The sequence below is a fragment of the Cygnus olor genome, chromosome 1, assembly GCF_009769625.2.
Source record: "Cygnus olor isolate bCygOlo1 chromosome 1, bCygOlo1.pri.v2, whole genome shotgun sequence".
NCBI lineage: Eukaryota > Metazoa > Chordata > Aves > Anseriformes > Anatidae > Cygnus > Cygnus olor.
In genome coordinates, this window is record NC_049169.1 from 89,869,398 (window position 1) to 89,882,784 (window position 13,387).

The following is a 13,387-nucleotide window of genomic DNA, read 5'->3' on the forward strand; positions in this document are numbered from 1 at the left end:
ATGAGCCAGGAGGCTTGTTTCATGTACGATCTGTGGTATCTTATGCTGTTCACTATTTTTTTGCGGAAAAATAATAATTGCCTTCATTGTATTCTCACTTTGAAAGCTAAAAACTTCTTTCTTACATATAAGAAAATCTTGTCTTACAAAAGTTTAGACGTTTAACTCTGGGTAATGCATGCTAGAAAGCTCTGAAAAGTCAGTACCCTGGCTGGTGCATCACCAGAGAGCTAGCTGAGGTTCAGAGGAATGCAATAAAATAATGTACAGCATAACTTCAAGTTTTGCCTTAAGCCCATTTGCTTTTCATTTTCTGCAACCTAAGTGTAAGAAGAATCTAAATCAACACTTAGCAATCACTCATGGGACTAATGCAAGTCAGACTCAGACAGCGCTTTAATAGAAGTCAGACTTGGTTGTACAGGAAATTATGTGGAGCCTGCAGACACTTTAAAGCCAGAGGAACTATCTATGGCAGGTGCTGTTTTAAGTGTTCTTTAACTTTGTCTCAGTTAGAACCCAAACCCAAACATTAGAAATTTCTTAATATTATGTTTATAAATAGGCTGCCAGAAGTCTTTTTGAATAAAGCTGTAAGGGAGGACCTTTCTGTCACAGACAGGCAACCTATTCACATGGTCAATCTAGTCAACAAAGCATACACTGTGCATAAAATCTGGACTCTTTTAGGTGACAAGATAGGTCTCTAGTTCAAGAGAGAGCACGTGAGACGCTGTAGTAATCAGAAAGATGTGTAAAGGTGAACAGTGGTCAAACTGACTGTGCGATCAAGTGAAAATGCAAACCTCCAAACCTAGCTGCAAGTCTCACTTTGCCAAATTCAGCTCTGGAACAAGTAAATACTCCTACATGGAAAGTGAGAGTAGGCTAGCTGGGCCTGGTTCTCATTTTATTTTGACCTAGCCTTTCCCTTCAACTTGCTGTTTGTTTATTTATATTTTCTGCACTGAAATCTGCAGTGGCATTCCTTAGAACAGATTCACTTGCCTAGCTACAGCTAGAAGCAGAGATCCCTGTTTCTTTGCCACTGCAGTAATGGGGAGATCCATCTGAGCGTTGCCACATCCTGAGCTGAGCATTGCCCAATAGCTCTGCATCACTGCTCTCTGGCAGATGGACAGGTGTTGGAACCTGGCATTGTTATTTTTCTAAAACAAAACCTTTTCATTTCAGAGCAACTCCATAACACCCATTTCCTTGTACCTGGAGCAGGTAGCACTTCGCTTGCTTGCTTGCTTTGAGCTCCAGGTGCCTGACTCTTGTAAAGTCTCTCAGCTTTTATTCAATCAGGCAGCAAGTATTTCTTTTGTTGGGACTTTCTTGATGTGTGCTGCTCCGATGTTTTTTCTGGTTTCTCTCCTATGTGAACAATATTCAGCCACCTGCACCTTAACGCAGCCTGTTATCAAACCCTCCGCCCATGCCACACGCATTCTTAAACAGCTCTGCATGTACCCTTATTGTTGGGGTGGTGGCTCCCATTGTTTCAGCTATCTATTCCGTAAAGCCTAATTGCACTTTGCACTTGACTCAAATGAAGGGTGGTTGTTACACCCACTACCTTCAGCAAGACTTCATGCAACTGCCAGCATCACAACGTGTGTGTTTTTAGTACCCAGACAAACCATTGCAAGTATGTCCCGCAGAAGTGCTCAAGAGGACACTAACCACTGACAACAACTTTTGTGTGTGTTCCTATAAGACTTCTGGAGCTGCTGACCTTCTTCTATCTTCCTATAGTAAGGAAGCCCATATTTAAATGCACCAGCTCCTTTTTCCTTGGCAAAGGTAGTACCATCTCTTCCACTCTTCCTCTTGCCCTTTAAATCACATTCCTCTCCCCAGCTAATTCTCTCCTCCAGTTAAATCCACCCATGTGCTGTTCTTTTTGCTGGAAGAGCTGAATTTTCTATAACTGTAGGTGCAAAACTTTGTGAAACACAGCTCTACACATTTCAAATTTAACTGGTATTGCCGGCTAGCCTTAATGTGGTAAGAAAATGTACCCAGTGTATTTAGGTGGGATTTTTTTTGTTTGTTTGTTTTACCTTTCAGTCAAAACCATCATTTTTGTCACTGAGTGGAAGCTGTTTTCATACTGGAGAGGTCTTGGCCATCGGACACCTGTGTTCAAGTTCCTGCCCTATCCATCTGAGAGGGTCTGGGGTTAAAACACTCTGCTCTAAGTTAAACACAATTAGCACTGTAAGATGGGATGCATCCTGTGTCAGGCAGTGTCTGATACCACAAAACAAACGTTCTCAAATTAAAACATCCCATTAGAGTCCAAATAGTAACAATAGGGTTGACAAGAAAAATATGTATGTAAAAATCAGTAGCATTTCAAACAGTTCTCCTTTCACTCCAGAAAGAAGTAAACAAATTTTAAAACCTCCAGATCTTCTAAGGAGCGAGCATTGTACTCCAGTAGTAACAGAATTGCAGCACTAACAGCAACAGGATGCTCACGATAGCATCCTGGCCTAGAACAGAGATGTCCTTTCTCTGACACAGGAAATTTATCAGCTTTGGAGCTTTTCCACTTAAAACAGAGAGACTTGCGTGAACGCTGCTTGCCAAAACCTGCTCCATGGAGCACACAAGGGAACGGTGTGTCATGGAAATAAATGAGCCGCTTCCTTGCACAAGGGCAGAGGTATTCCTTCAGCCCGGCAGTCATGCCCTGGCAGGAACCTCACCTGGCACCTATTTTTGTCAGCCAACAGGTCATAACCCTGAGGCAGCTCAGAGGAGACTCGAGGCAGCTGTTCCCAGTAACAACGTACAGTGAATGCAGAGGCAGGCTTTGGAAATCCCATGGAAGGTTCCTCTGATGAGTGATGAGCCGATTACAAAAGTGTTCAAGTACTTCTGGGAAGTAGCAGATCCCACAACTGGTCCATCCCAGGAAATTGCCTCATCGTTGGGCAAAACAGTTTTGCTCCCTCTTGCTTTATCTGCCCTTGGCTTGATGAGTCTGCCTTCCTTTCCTGGCCAGATCATGACTCCACGTCAACAGGTGAGGCAGAGGGTGTCTCCGTGCCAGCTTGTGCCCTGGATAAACCAATTACCCAGCACACGCAGAGTAAATTTGAACTGCCTCAGGCAGGGGAGGAAACTCACGCTGCACTGATACCCCTCACTTCCTGGATGAGAGGTGGGCATTGCCACAACTCAGACGAGAACAGCAAATCCCCTGTGTACAAAAAGACAACGTAGGTGCCTGAGCCCAAGTCACGAATCCTGATTGCAAATCATTCCTTATTTCAAAGCCGTGAGCATGCACTAGGCATAGGAGAGCCCAGGAACTTTTGTCATGTTCATGTCAACTGCTTTTCCTTGGCCATTTGCGCTCTCCGATAGACTATGAAGCACCTATTTGGACACCTGGACCAGGACTGTGACATCCAGTATTTGCACTGGGTAATCAAAAGTTAGGCATATTGTAACTCTGTGCTCCCATGTACAAGCTGCCGTAACAGCTTGCGCTGCAGTGCAGGTCTGCAAAGGATTTGCACAGGCGACTGCCAGCTGGGAACTTTCTAAATTTCAAGTGCTCAGTTCTCTTTTAACAAGATTTTTTAAAATACACCTTGATATATTTCTAACAGAAAGTTCAAAGAAGTATGGAAATGATATCACAAGGAAGTTTCAGAATTTAGCAGAGAGCTCTGATCCCTGGGGTTAATGATAAGAAATGCTCATGAGCCATTGTCACAACTCTGCTTTAAGCAGGAGGTACCAGTGCTTCCTTCTGAAAAGGCTCAAAGATTTTGTACCACAAGCATGTATGTTTCCGACCCTATGTTCAATAGCCTTTGGTGAAACGTTTGGTGAATTCAGCCCGCAGCAAGCGTCCCATTTGCTGAAAAAAATGATCCTCAACTTCTGAAGTTTATCAAATACTAAACAAATGGAGAACTAAAGCAGCTTCAAAGGCCAGGGGGAGTGAGAGCAGCATGGTGGAGGTGAGCTACCTGACAGTGTGAAACCATCCCAGTATTTGTACCTGCTCTTTCTGTAACAACATAGCGCTCCTCAAGGAATAACTGACAGTGCAGGAATGTTCACTAAGCTTTAAAAAGAGGACAGAAAATTGAGCAGAGGGAGCTTTTGCCATTCAATCACACACGAGCCAGCAGAAGAGAGGAGGTAAAAGAACTGGCTGCTTTACCTCATCAACACATCATCCCTGTAATTATCCATGCCCTCTGCAACCTCTTACTACACCAGCTGGCCCGAGAAACATCAGCATCTCCTTAAAGCTGGAACACAGAGAGTCCCCATCAACAAACGGTGTGAGCTCACCTTCACAGCACCACGGTAATCCTTCACGCAAGTGACCTGCGCTGCTCCAGTTCAGCCGTCAGTTTCCGAAAGCTGGGGCCAGGATTCGGGACTTGGTAGATGAAGACATTACTAAATCTCCTCCGGCTCAGAGCACACACTGAAGCTGCTGGAAGGCAGAATAATCATAGAGAGGGAGCCAAGTCACAGATATTGTATGGAGTCTATTTGGAGGCTTGGCCTCAATTAGCATATAAATGAAGTGATACACGCAGCCGCGGCTTGCCAGAAAATGAGACAGAATAATCTCCCCAATTTGGCAGCTCTCTAGAGCATTTAGTTTGTGAATGAAGAGCCAGGCACTCTTTGAAGCCAAGCTGGGCCCACAGCTTACAGCCAATTGACTTTACATGGCAAAAACAGGTTTTGGAAAGCACTGAGGCACACCAGCACTTTTTTTTTTCTGCTCTTAAACTAAGTTTCTATTATAGGAGAGTGACTTTGAAGTTACTCATCACAGTTCTACGAGACCGATAGCATTTCACCTCTTGCATGCACAGGCCCCGAGGAGATGTGGTACGGACTTCCTGCTGCAGAGTCCTGGCCATTAACAGAGTGCTTGATTTTATTCCAAGTGAAGGAGAAGGAACTGAAAGTTCACAGGAAAAATGATATGGAGGAGATGTGACCACGTAGCTGCTGAGCTTAGACAGACAGAAAACTTACTTACTTACAGATCTTTATTTGGATAAAGAGTGAGGAGACAAAAATAGAAACAAAGACTTTCAAAACTAGCGCACGAGCATAGAGGGAATGAGTAGTTGTATTTATCAGTATAGCATATGCAATCCTTTTAAGGTTTTTCTATTAAGACCGAGGGAAGGCGGCTTGTATTTTTGTGCAAATGCCTTTCACATTCACCAGAGTTTAGTTTTCCTTCTTTAAATATTTTCAATTGTCAGGGGCTCGGCTCAGACGCAAAAGCAAGGAAATGTAAGCACAAAGGCATGCAGATTTTTCCAAGAGCAGTGCAGTCTTGCTTCTATAGCTACATAATCTACTTTGGGGAGGATCACATTTCTAGGAGAGAAAGCAAAACAGATTTAAACATAGGTAAAATGTAAAAGGAAATCAGTACCAGGCTAAGATGGTCTTGTTTTTCTTTCTTTCGACATTTTAAATCTACTCTGGGTTAAGTACACTGACTTGAAAAAATAAATCAATTTCTCCATTTGCATTAGCAGCCACAGTCAAGCCTACACGTAGCTGTATCTTCTGTTTTCCATCCTGGGATGAAGGTTTCTCTTCATTAAAAGCTTGGAGTTACAGAAACATCTTACAGATCTCAAGGAGGTTTTTGAATTAAAAAACTCTTTACATCCCTCAGCTAGCCTGTGTCTCCTTTATGCACTGAGTTAGTCCCTACCCCTCATTCTTAAGCTCCAATTTAGTGTTTTGCTACGATGCTGTAGCAGCTGCAGCCTGGCACTGTGCAGGTGGCTTGTTCTCTGCAGATGCTCTGGGCTGGCTCCTCAGCACATGTGGGTGAGGTACTCCACTCCTGCGCTCGTGCCCAATTTGCCTTTTAGGCATCTGAACACACAGGTTCCTGTAAAAATCCGCAGTCAGCACCTTGTCCCGGAGTTGCTTCAACAGTCAGCCAGATAAGGTCCTGTCTGCTGTTCACAGATAGAAGAGCCATGAGCTGAATAACTCTTTCTGCCACGTGAAATAGTCAAACAGCTTCAGCAGAAAGCAGGAATGAGTCTCGTCTACTGCTTGAGCAAGAGCTGGGAATTTTAATGACTTGGTTCAAAGAAATATGCGACATCCGACTTCATTCAGTGAGGAAAATTTTGACTGATGTCACAAGAGAAGGAAGATCAAAATATAGTCTTCGAAAAGCCCCCCCTTGCCCATTTCATTAATGTTCCCCACCCCCAGGCAATCTGCTTTCCTGGTGAGGCATTTCTGGCACAGCTATTGTGCGAAGGGTGGTTTCTGAGATTGCATCCTGGAAAATATCCCATTCAAGTTTCAACAGGGGAGAAGTATTTCATTGAGGAATTAGTGTTTAACCCTCCCTAACAAACAAGGAGCAAAGTGGTTCATCAAAAATGAATATAGCAGAATGAAATAATCCCATGACTCAGGGTTGAACCAGAGTTATGATGCAAATCTGCTAATGACTCCAACTTGCATCTGTTTAAATTAAAGGGCAAAACTGCTCTAATCTTGTTGGGTCTTGCATATTCTGACAACAAGACCTGAACTGGAAGGGCAACATAATTTTCCAGTTGTCTCCACACTTTGCTTTCTTGTGGTCAGCACCTAAGAGTGGCTCTGGCAAAATTGAGGACTGCTTCCCCAAATTTTTGCTTTGTAAATGTATTTCTTGCCAGTGCTTCTAGGCATAAAACATCACCTTCAAAAATCATGAACTTGTTATGACCATGACCCATAGTTTGGAAATTACAGCTTATTATGAACTGAAGATACCAGCTTTGTCCTGAACTCACAAAACATCCTGCACAAATCTTGTCTCTCCCTTTTTTTTTTTCCTCTCCCCCCTTGAACTCAAAAATCTAAAAAGCAAAGCAACAGAGGTTAATAGAGTAGGAATAATGGCAATCCATGGAGCTTTGCTTTGGTTTGTGTCATCTCAGCACTTGGAGGCCCCAGCTCCCTTCACAGGTCAGGAGTGCTCCAGGGACTGGCTCTGTGCGGCCAAACCCTTCTCTGTGTCTGCAGCAGAACGGGACCGAGCAGCACAAGCATCATTTTACAGGCTTAACCTACCTGCCCCGAATGATGTAAGTAACAAGCCACAAAGGAAGGCCAGTAGGGAGCCTGGTACTCCTCATGGGCTCCATTACCGAGCACGTGGCCGATGACCTTGACCGCTGTAGACGTAGCCTGGGGATGCGCACGCCTCACTGTTGTTACGCCGTGGCCGAGTGCCACCAAGCCTCTCTCGTCTGACGTGATTTCCAGCCTCTGGCTCACCCCGCTTGTAATTGCTTGCTCTGCTCCGCAAGGGCAGGGAAACAGCAGAGGCATGCTAGCAGGATTCACGCCACCTTCCCGGGAACCTCTGCTGTGGTGTTTTTAATGAGCCTCCCCGTACCTAACACTTGTAGAAATGAGTTTGGAGAAAGATCAGGAATAAAGCTGATTTCTCCTTCAGAAGGAATAAATGCACAAAACCTAAGATCTCAGCTAAGCTAACAACCTTCCGCGAGGTTCAGCATACAATGCAGAGACCAGCTGCAAAATAACAGTTGGATTTCAGCTATAAACAGCCTGAGGTTTACAGAGGGTTTATATATCTATTTTGGTGAAGTTATTTATCCTACAGGAAAAATGCTATTTGTAAGTCACAGTGGGGAGGGGAGGAGAGGAGGAAAGGAAGTCCTTGCTTGTGTTGTTAGAAGAAGCTTCGCTTCTAGATTGGGACAGGGACTCTAAAATTAACATTTTGCAAAGCCACAAGTTTGGACAGTGTCCAAGGAGATCATGCCTTTTTTTTTTTTTTCTTTTAAATAAAAGATCCTACAGCCATCGAGATACTTAAAGCTACTTTCCTGCGTTTTAAAAGCACACCCTGTTTTTAGCTTCCTGGCTGGGGGTGGGGGGAAAAAGACACAAACTACAACCCAAGGTAAATAAGAATAGCATGTGTTTTAAGGTCTGTATGAGGCAGTGAGGCAAACGGAGTGAAAAATGGAATATAAAGAAGAGAAAAAAACAGACTGCCCTGGTGGAAGACTGAGAAGATTCATATTAAAAGCTGTTAAGAAAGAAAAATCTACAAAAAGCTGTAATATTTGTGCAGCCTGAATACAAACTGCATACTTTACATGACTGAATTTCACAACTGAAGCTGCTGTGTACGGGTAAAGTAGACACTGAAACAAGAGTGGCTCTAATGGACAGCGACTTCCAAATGAAAACAAGTGATATCTGTCATCTTTATCTGCTGTAAAACAAACAAATACTAAAAACATGTTATTTCTTCACGCTATCCTATTTCGTTCCTCAAAGAAGTCCTGCAGACTCTCTTGGTTTCTATAAAAACATTTCAAGTGAAAACCAAAAGATGATGGAGCACTTGTTTTTGTTCCGAGATTTCTCCCAAACACGAACATCGACAAAGCGGTCTGGAAACCTAATCATGAGTTACAGGCGCCCTCACAACACCAAAACAGGAAACATTTCCAGAAGCCCTCAAGCCTGCAGGATCCAGGGTAAGTAGCACAGCTCCACTGAAGGACCTTATTCACTCCTTACAGAGATGGCATTTGGGGCTCCAGGAGCCATAAATTTAAAGTTTTAGACTATGCCAACCATTGACTTTGTCAGTTACCTCATTTCCTCTCCCACCCATTCCATACTCATCTACTTTTTCTAATATTTTCAGTCAGATTCAACAGTAACACAATAGTAGTGAGGCAGTAATAATGAAAAAATAGAGTATCCTTTGCTCAACATATCCTGAAAAGATGCTGTCACCTCAGCCAGACAAAAAAGCCAACCATCTATCCACAACAGAGGATGCAGATACCAATAAGTATGTATTCCCCCTTCTGTAAGGTGTTGTGAATCACCACATTATAAACATATACGTCGTCCCCAGGCAAAATTATACCACAATTAAAACTATCAGCATGTCTTATACTTCACCTTGGACCTTAATGAGGAACACCAAGATGTATTTCTTCCTCATACTGTAGAGCTTTGCATGGTAATTATAGAATTTAATTTGCAGTGTGCAGATGTTCAAGTTTAAGTAGCACGTTTTGGCTTTATGACAGCCAATGACCGATACAAGTCCTGTAGGGTTTTTGCTCCCAGATCCCAAACAGCAGGCGGGACAGCCTCTCTGCCAGAGGCAGGGATGCTCAGAGGAACTCTGGCTCACAGGAGTTCTCCACTCAGTGAGTTCCCCGACTCGGCACCACAACAAGAGGCCAAAACAAAATCACAGAGGTTGTGTTTTTGCATTGAAGGTATAAAGAGCTTCACTGGCCAAGTAAGGCTTTTCCCCTATCTTATCCATTACTCAGTATTGTCATTTCTTTTGCACGTTTAGATTCATTTTCTTCAGAAGCTGTTAGTCTACAGTGCATTTTCTACTTTTGAAGTGCCCACGCAAAGGTAGGCATGTAGTTTTACTGCTTGAGGAATTCAGCTGGGGGACTGCTGAGCAAGAGCTCTAAACCTTCTGCTTTGCAAGATAACATTTTAATGTTGAATTTGTATCTTTGATTTTTGGGAATAATCTAAGAGATAAGATTTGCATCTCAAGAACTCAATATTCCTTTAACATTAGCTTACACTAAAACTGAAAATCTAATCTTGTGTCCTTTTTCCTTTCAATTCCAGATTTTATTTGCTCCTGTATTTAGTCACAAGTGAACTATTTTATGTATTAAACAATAAATATCATATATATAGATTTCTTTACCTTGCTATTTCTGTCATTAGTATTATACACCATAGTTAATAATTTAACCCTGGAGCACAGTCTGCGCTCCTACTTCATGAAATCTGATGCACAAAAAAATCTCTTCTTACTCATTTCTATTGCTAATATTGAACATTAGTGTAAAAGAGCAACAAATTTATTTACAGAAATTAACAGGTATGTGGGAACTAAAAGCACAAATTCAGATTAAATTCAACAAACCATTTTAGTCCCAATACAAAAGAGCACAAAACTCAAACCAACTACTCAATCAGTTTTTTCCTTTTTTTCCGCCCCTTAAAGAATAAACTTAAATAGGTGGTTTGAAAATTTTAAAAGAAAACATTTTCTTCACCATTAACACAGTATTTTGCTCGTTCATCTTGATGGACTTTGAACGAATGTTAGCGGAGTATCAAAACAAAAGCAAACCGTGCAAGTTTTTAGATTCGCTTTCCAGAAGGCAAATTAATGACTTTAACAGTGCCTGGGTCATTCAGAGTCCATTAGAGTCACATTTGAGGAGGATGCAGTTCCATGTCAGTCTCACCTGCAGCAAACTTCTCCGATTTTTTCTGTCTGTAGGCAGGAACCCCTCGGACAACCAGCTGGATCGGACACTCAGGGAAGGGCGATGACCATGCAGGGACTGTGCAGTGGAGTTTTGGCCCCAGAGAAAAGTCAACATGGACGAGTTGTGTTCAGTTTGCAGGATCTGACATTGCATGTGGTTTAGCTGAATGTCAAATGTTATCTTTTATCTCCAAACATGAGCTCAAAGCGTATCCTGCCAGGTCTGGAAAACTTGGTAAAGCAATAGTACATGCAATCAGGGATTTATCTGATACAGACAACTCCCATTTTCTAGACATGGCTGCAAGGATTGTACATGGAGAAACATCCGGCTTTTTCTTTTTCTTTTCTAAAAGAGTAGCAAGTTTTCTACTTCTCATTGTCGTCCTTTTAGAGGTTAATCAAAAAATTAGACTTCACCATTACAATTTTCATGTAAAGTCTTTCTTTTCATTGGTTAGCATTTCTAATGCTCCATGCCTGAAGTTAGGTTGTTAAAATAAATTTAGTTCATGGATTATGATATATCCACATATCTTTTAAATATAAGTTTCTACTTATTGTTAAATTTCAGAAAATATTTTAGCAGGATGTAACCAGTATCAAAACATGACTTGATTTTTCCACAGACTGCTCTGTACTTTCTTTCAATTTGAAATAATGAATGAGTAAATGTACATGTTAAAACTAATGTAAACCTTTTAAAAGCTTAATCTCAGGTGATTTGTCTGAGAGAACTGCAAGCTTTCAAAGTTGTGGTAACAACCTGGGCAATATTCAGCTCCCTTGCCTGAACTGCAGTGTAAATATGAACTAGATATTGATTTAAGAATTATTATGGATCTGTACCAGTCCGAGTATGGAACTCAATCCTTATCATTTGTGTAATAGAATAGAGTCTGAATAATGTTCTTTCTCTTCTCTTCACAAAATATTTTCTTATTCTGTTTAGATTTTGGCAATTAACAAAATGTATTTTAATTTGTGTGGAACATTTTTGATATCTTGGTAGGAAGCCAGAAGTCTTTTCTGTGAACATCTGGCCCTCAAGTGTAACATCTGGAAAAGCTAGCATTTTAAAGTCTTGCTACACTTCACTTTGTCTTTCATTTGTGGTAAGTAAGAAACAATCTAGATTTGCAGAAAAAAATTGCATAAAATCACCATTTAACCGAACTTCTAATTTTGATACCCAAAACAAAAGCAAAGGCTAGAATTTTCTCTCAATTCAGCCAGAATAAACAAGTCATTCAAAAAGGCTGAGATTTTCTTTGTGTTGTAAGAGTTGAAAGCATTATAATGCTCCCATTACTACAGCACCCACAGTGACAGTAATGAAATTCAAAGACTGACAATTTCTGTGTCAGCAGTGATGTCAACAGAATTATTCCCAGAAATTAAAAGATGAAGAATTGGATTTGAAATATTCCAGTCAGTATGTTCTAAACTAACTGTGGGTTTGGACCTCTGAATCTGCGTATTCAACACACAGAACTGCTCAGAAGGCTTTGGTTTTTAGACTGCCCTGAGTACTTCCCTCTGAAAACCCAGATCCTGCATGGTGTCTGAAAAGTGGGAAGACAACACGAGTCAATCACTTCACAAAACTGTGCCGTGCAACGTCAGCCTGAGCCTGCTGGAAGGGCTGTGTTGAGGGTCACTCATGATCCACATGCAGGTTTAGGCCACGGTACTCTAAATTTTAAACAGCTGTTTCCATTGCCAAGGGAAGGATGGGGTAGCTGCACCAACCTGGGGACCTACCGCAGGAGGATACCTTCCTTGGGGGATCAGCTTCCTCATGTGCCCCCTTAGCCTTTCACATCACGTACCTATAAGCCAACTGTGACACCAATAAGCCTTTGGAGAAGGGAGAACAGAGTATTTGGGAGCTATGTCACGATAAACCTTTTTGTTTCCTTCCTGAGCTGTTAGACACACATCCCCCCAGCCCATGCCACAGGGCAAACCTGGCCCAAGAGGGCTTTTAATTCCCTGAGTGGAAGTGGCAACATGAGGTGGCTCCAGGCTGCTGCGGGCCCTGGCAACCTATGCCATGAATGGGCTGTGGAGGAGGCCCAAACCCTACATATGGGATTAGTGGGTGCTGAGAGACCCCCACCACCTGCTGCAGTGACTGCGCTGCTGTGGCATTAGCCAGCACTTCTGCAAAGAAGGGAACGGCCGAGTCCTTCACCAAAGCAGTGCTCCTGCTCCAAGCTGCTTGCCCAGGGAAAGCCTTTCCCTGCCTTCCCGGCCACTTAGGTGGGCAGGGTGCCCCAGTCACTCAGACAGACCATAAAAATCCCCGGCAGACATCCTGTGGAAGCCTTGGGTTTTCTGGCCAGCTGGCATGGAGACACAGAGAAGGTAAGGAGATGGAGTGAGAAGCTATGTTAGAAATATCAGTGTTTTAAGATACCTAAAAAGAAGAATTAATTTTAAAATGAAAACCAGGTCTTGCGTAAGCTAAGAACTGTTCCTACGCAAAAATCATCTGTCAGCAGAAATAGCCTCAGAAATGTTTCTATTGATTAACATCCTAAATTGGCTGCAGGCCTTATGCAGGTTTATCCTAAATTCTTATCAAATTGAAAAAACTCTTTAATGGTCATACATATATATGTTTAAATCAACACAGAAGCTGACATTCCTAGAGGTTGAGAGGTTTCAGGCAAAGGTTCTGCTTGCAAACGCTGGGGATCTCGATTTTTGTTTGGCACCAGAGAAGCCTAAGCTAAACTCCATGAGCAGACAATTCCATGCAGTGCCAGACCAAATTCAGGCATCCCAGAGTCCATCCTCAATCTTTTCTTAATCTTGCTTTATTACTGAAGAAAGATAACAGATTAAACACTCTCCTTCAGTCTACTAACTCCCTGTGCTGGTCACAGGACTGTTTAAATTCACAAACCAAATCGTCTCAGAAACCCTCCTCAAATTTTACCTAATGAAGTAAAATAATCACATACCTATGCCAGATGAGTCAGCACATACACATAATCCTTTCCAAGCAGATGTAGTGGCTTGCCAAAAAGC

The 13,387-nt window shown here is 42.3% G+C and overlaps 1 protein-coding gene across 10 annotated transcripts in view; it reads right to left on the bottom strand.

Moving 5' to 3' along the window:
- Positions 1 to 13,387, bottom strand: part of PHLDB2 (pleckstrin homology like domain family B member 2) — a 113,348-nt gene that overhangs the window by 76,517 nt on the left and 23,444 nt on the right. For 2 of the 10 annotated variants that reach the window (XM_040568797.1, XM_040568698.1), the window contains exon 2: positions 4,330 to 4,477. The gene's annotated coding sequence lies outside the window, so the exon portion shown is untranslated. Of the gene's footprint in view, positions 1 to 4,329; positions 4,801 to 5,446; positions 6,042 to 7,107; positions 7,279 to 10,325; positions 10,461 to 13,387 lie in introns of those variants that run through there. The other 8 variants (XM_040568716.1, XM_040568584.1, XM_040568706.1 and 5 more) reach the window with 7 other exon arrangements.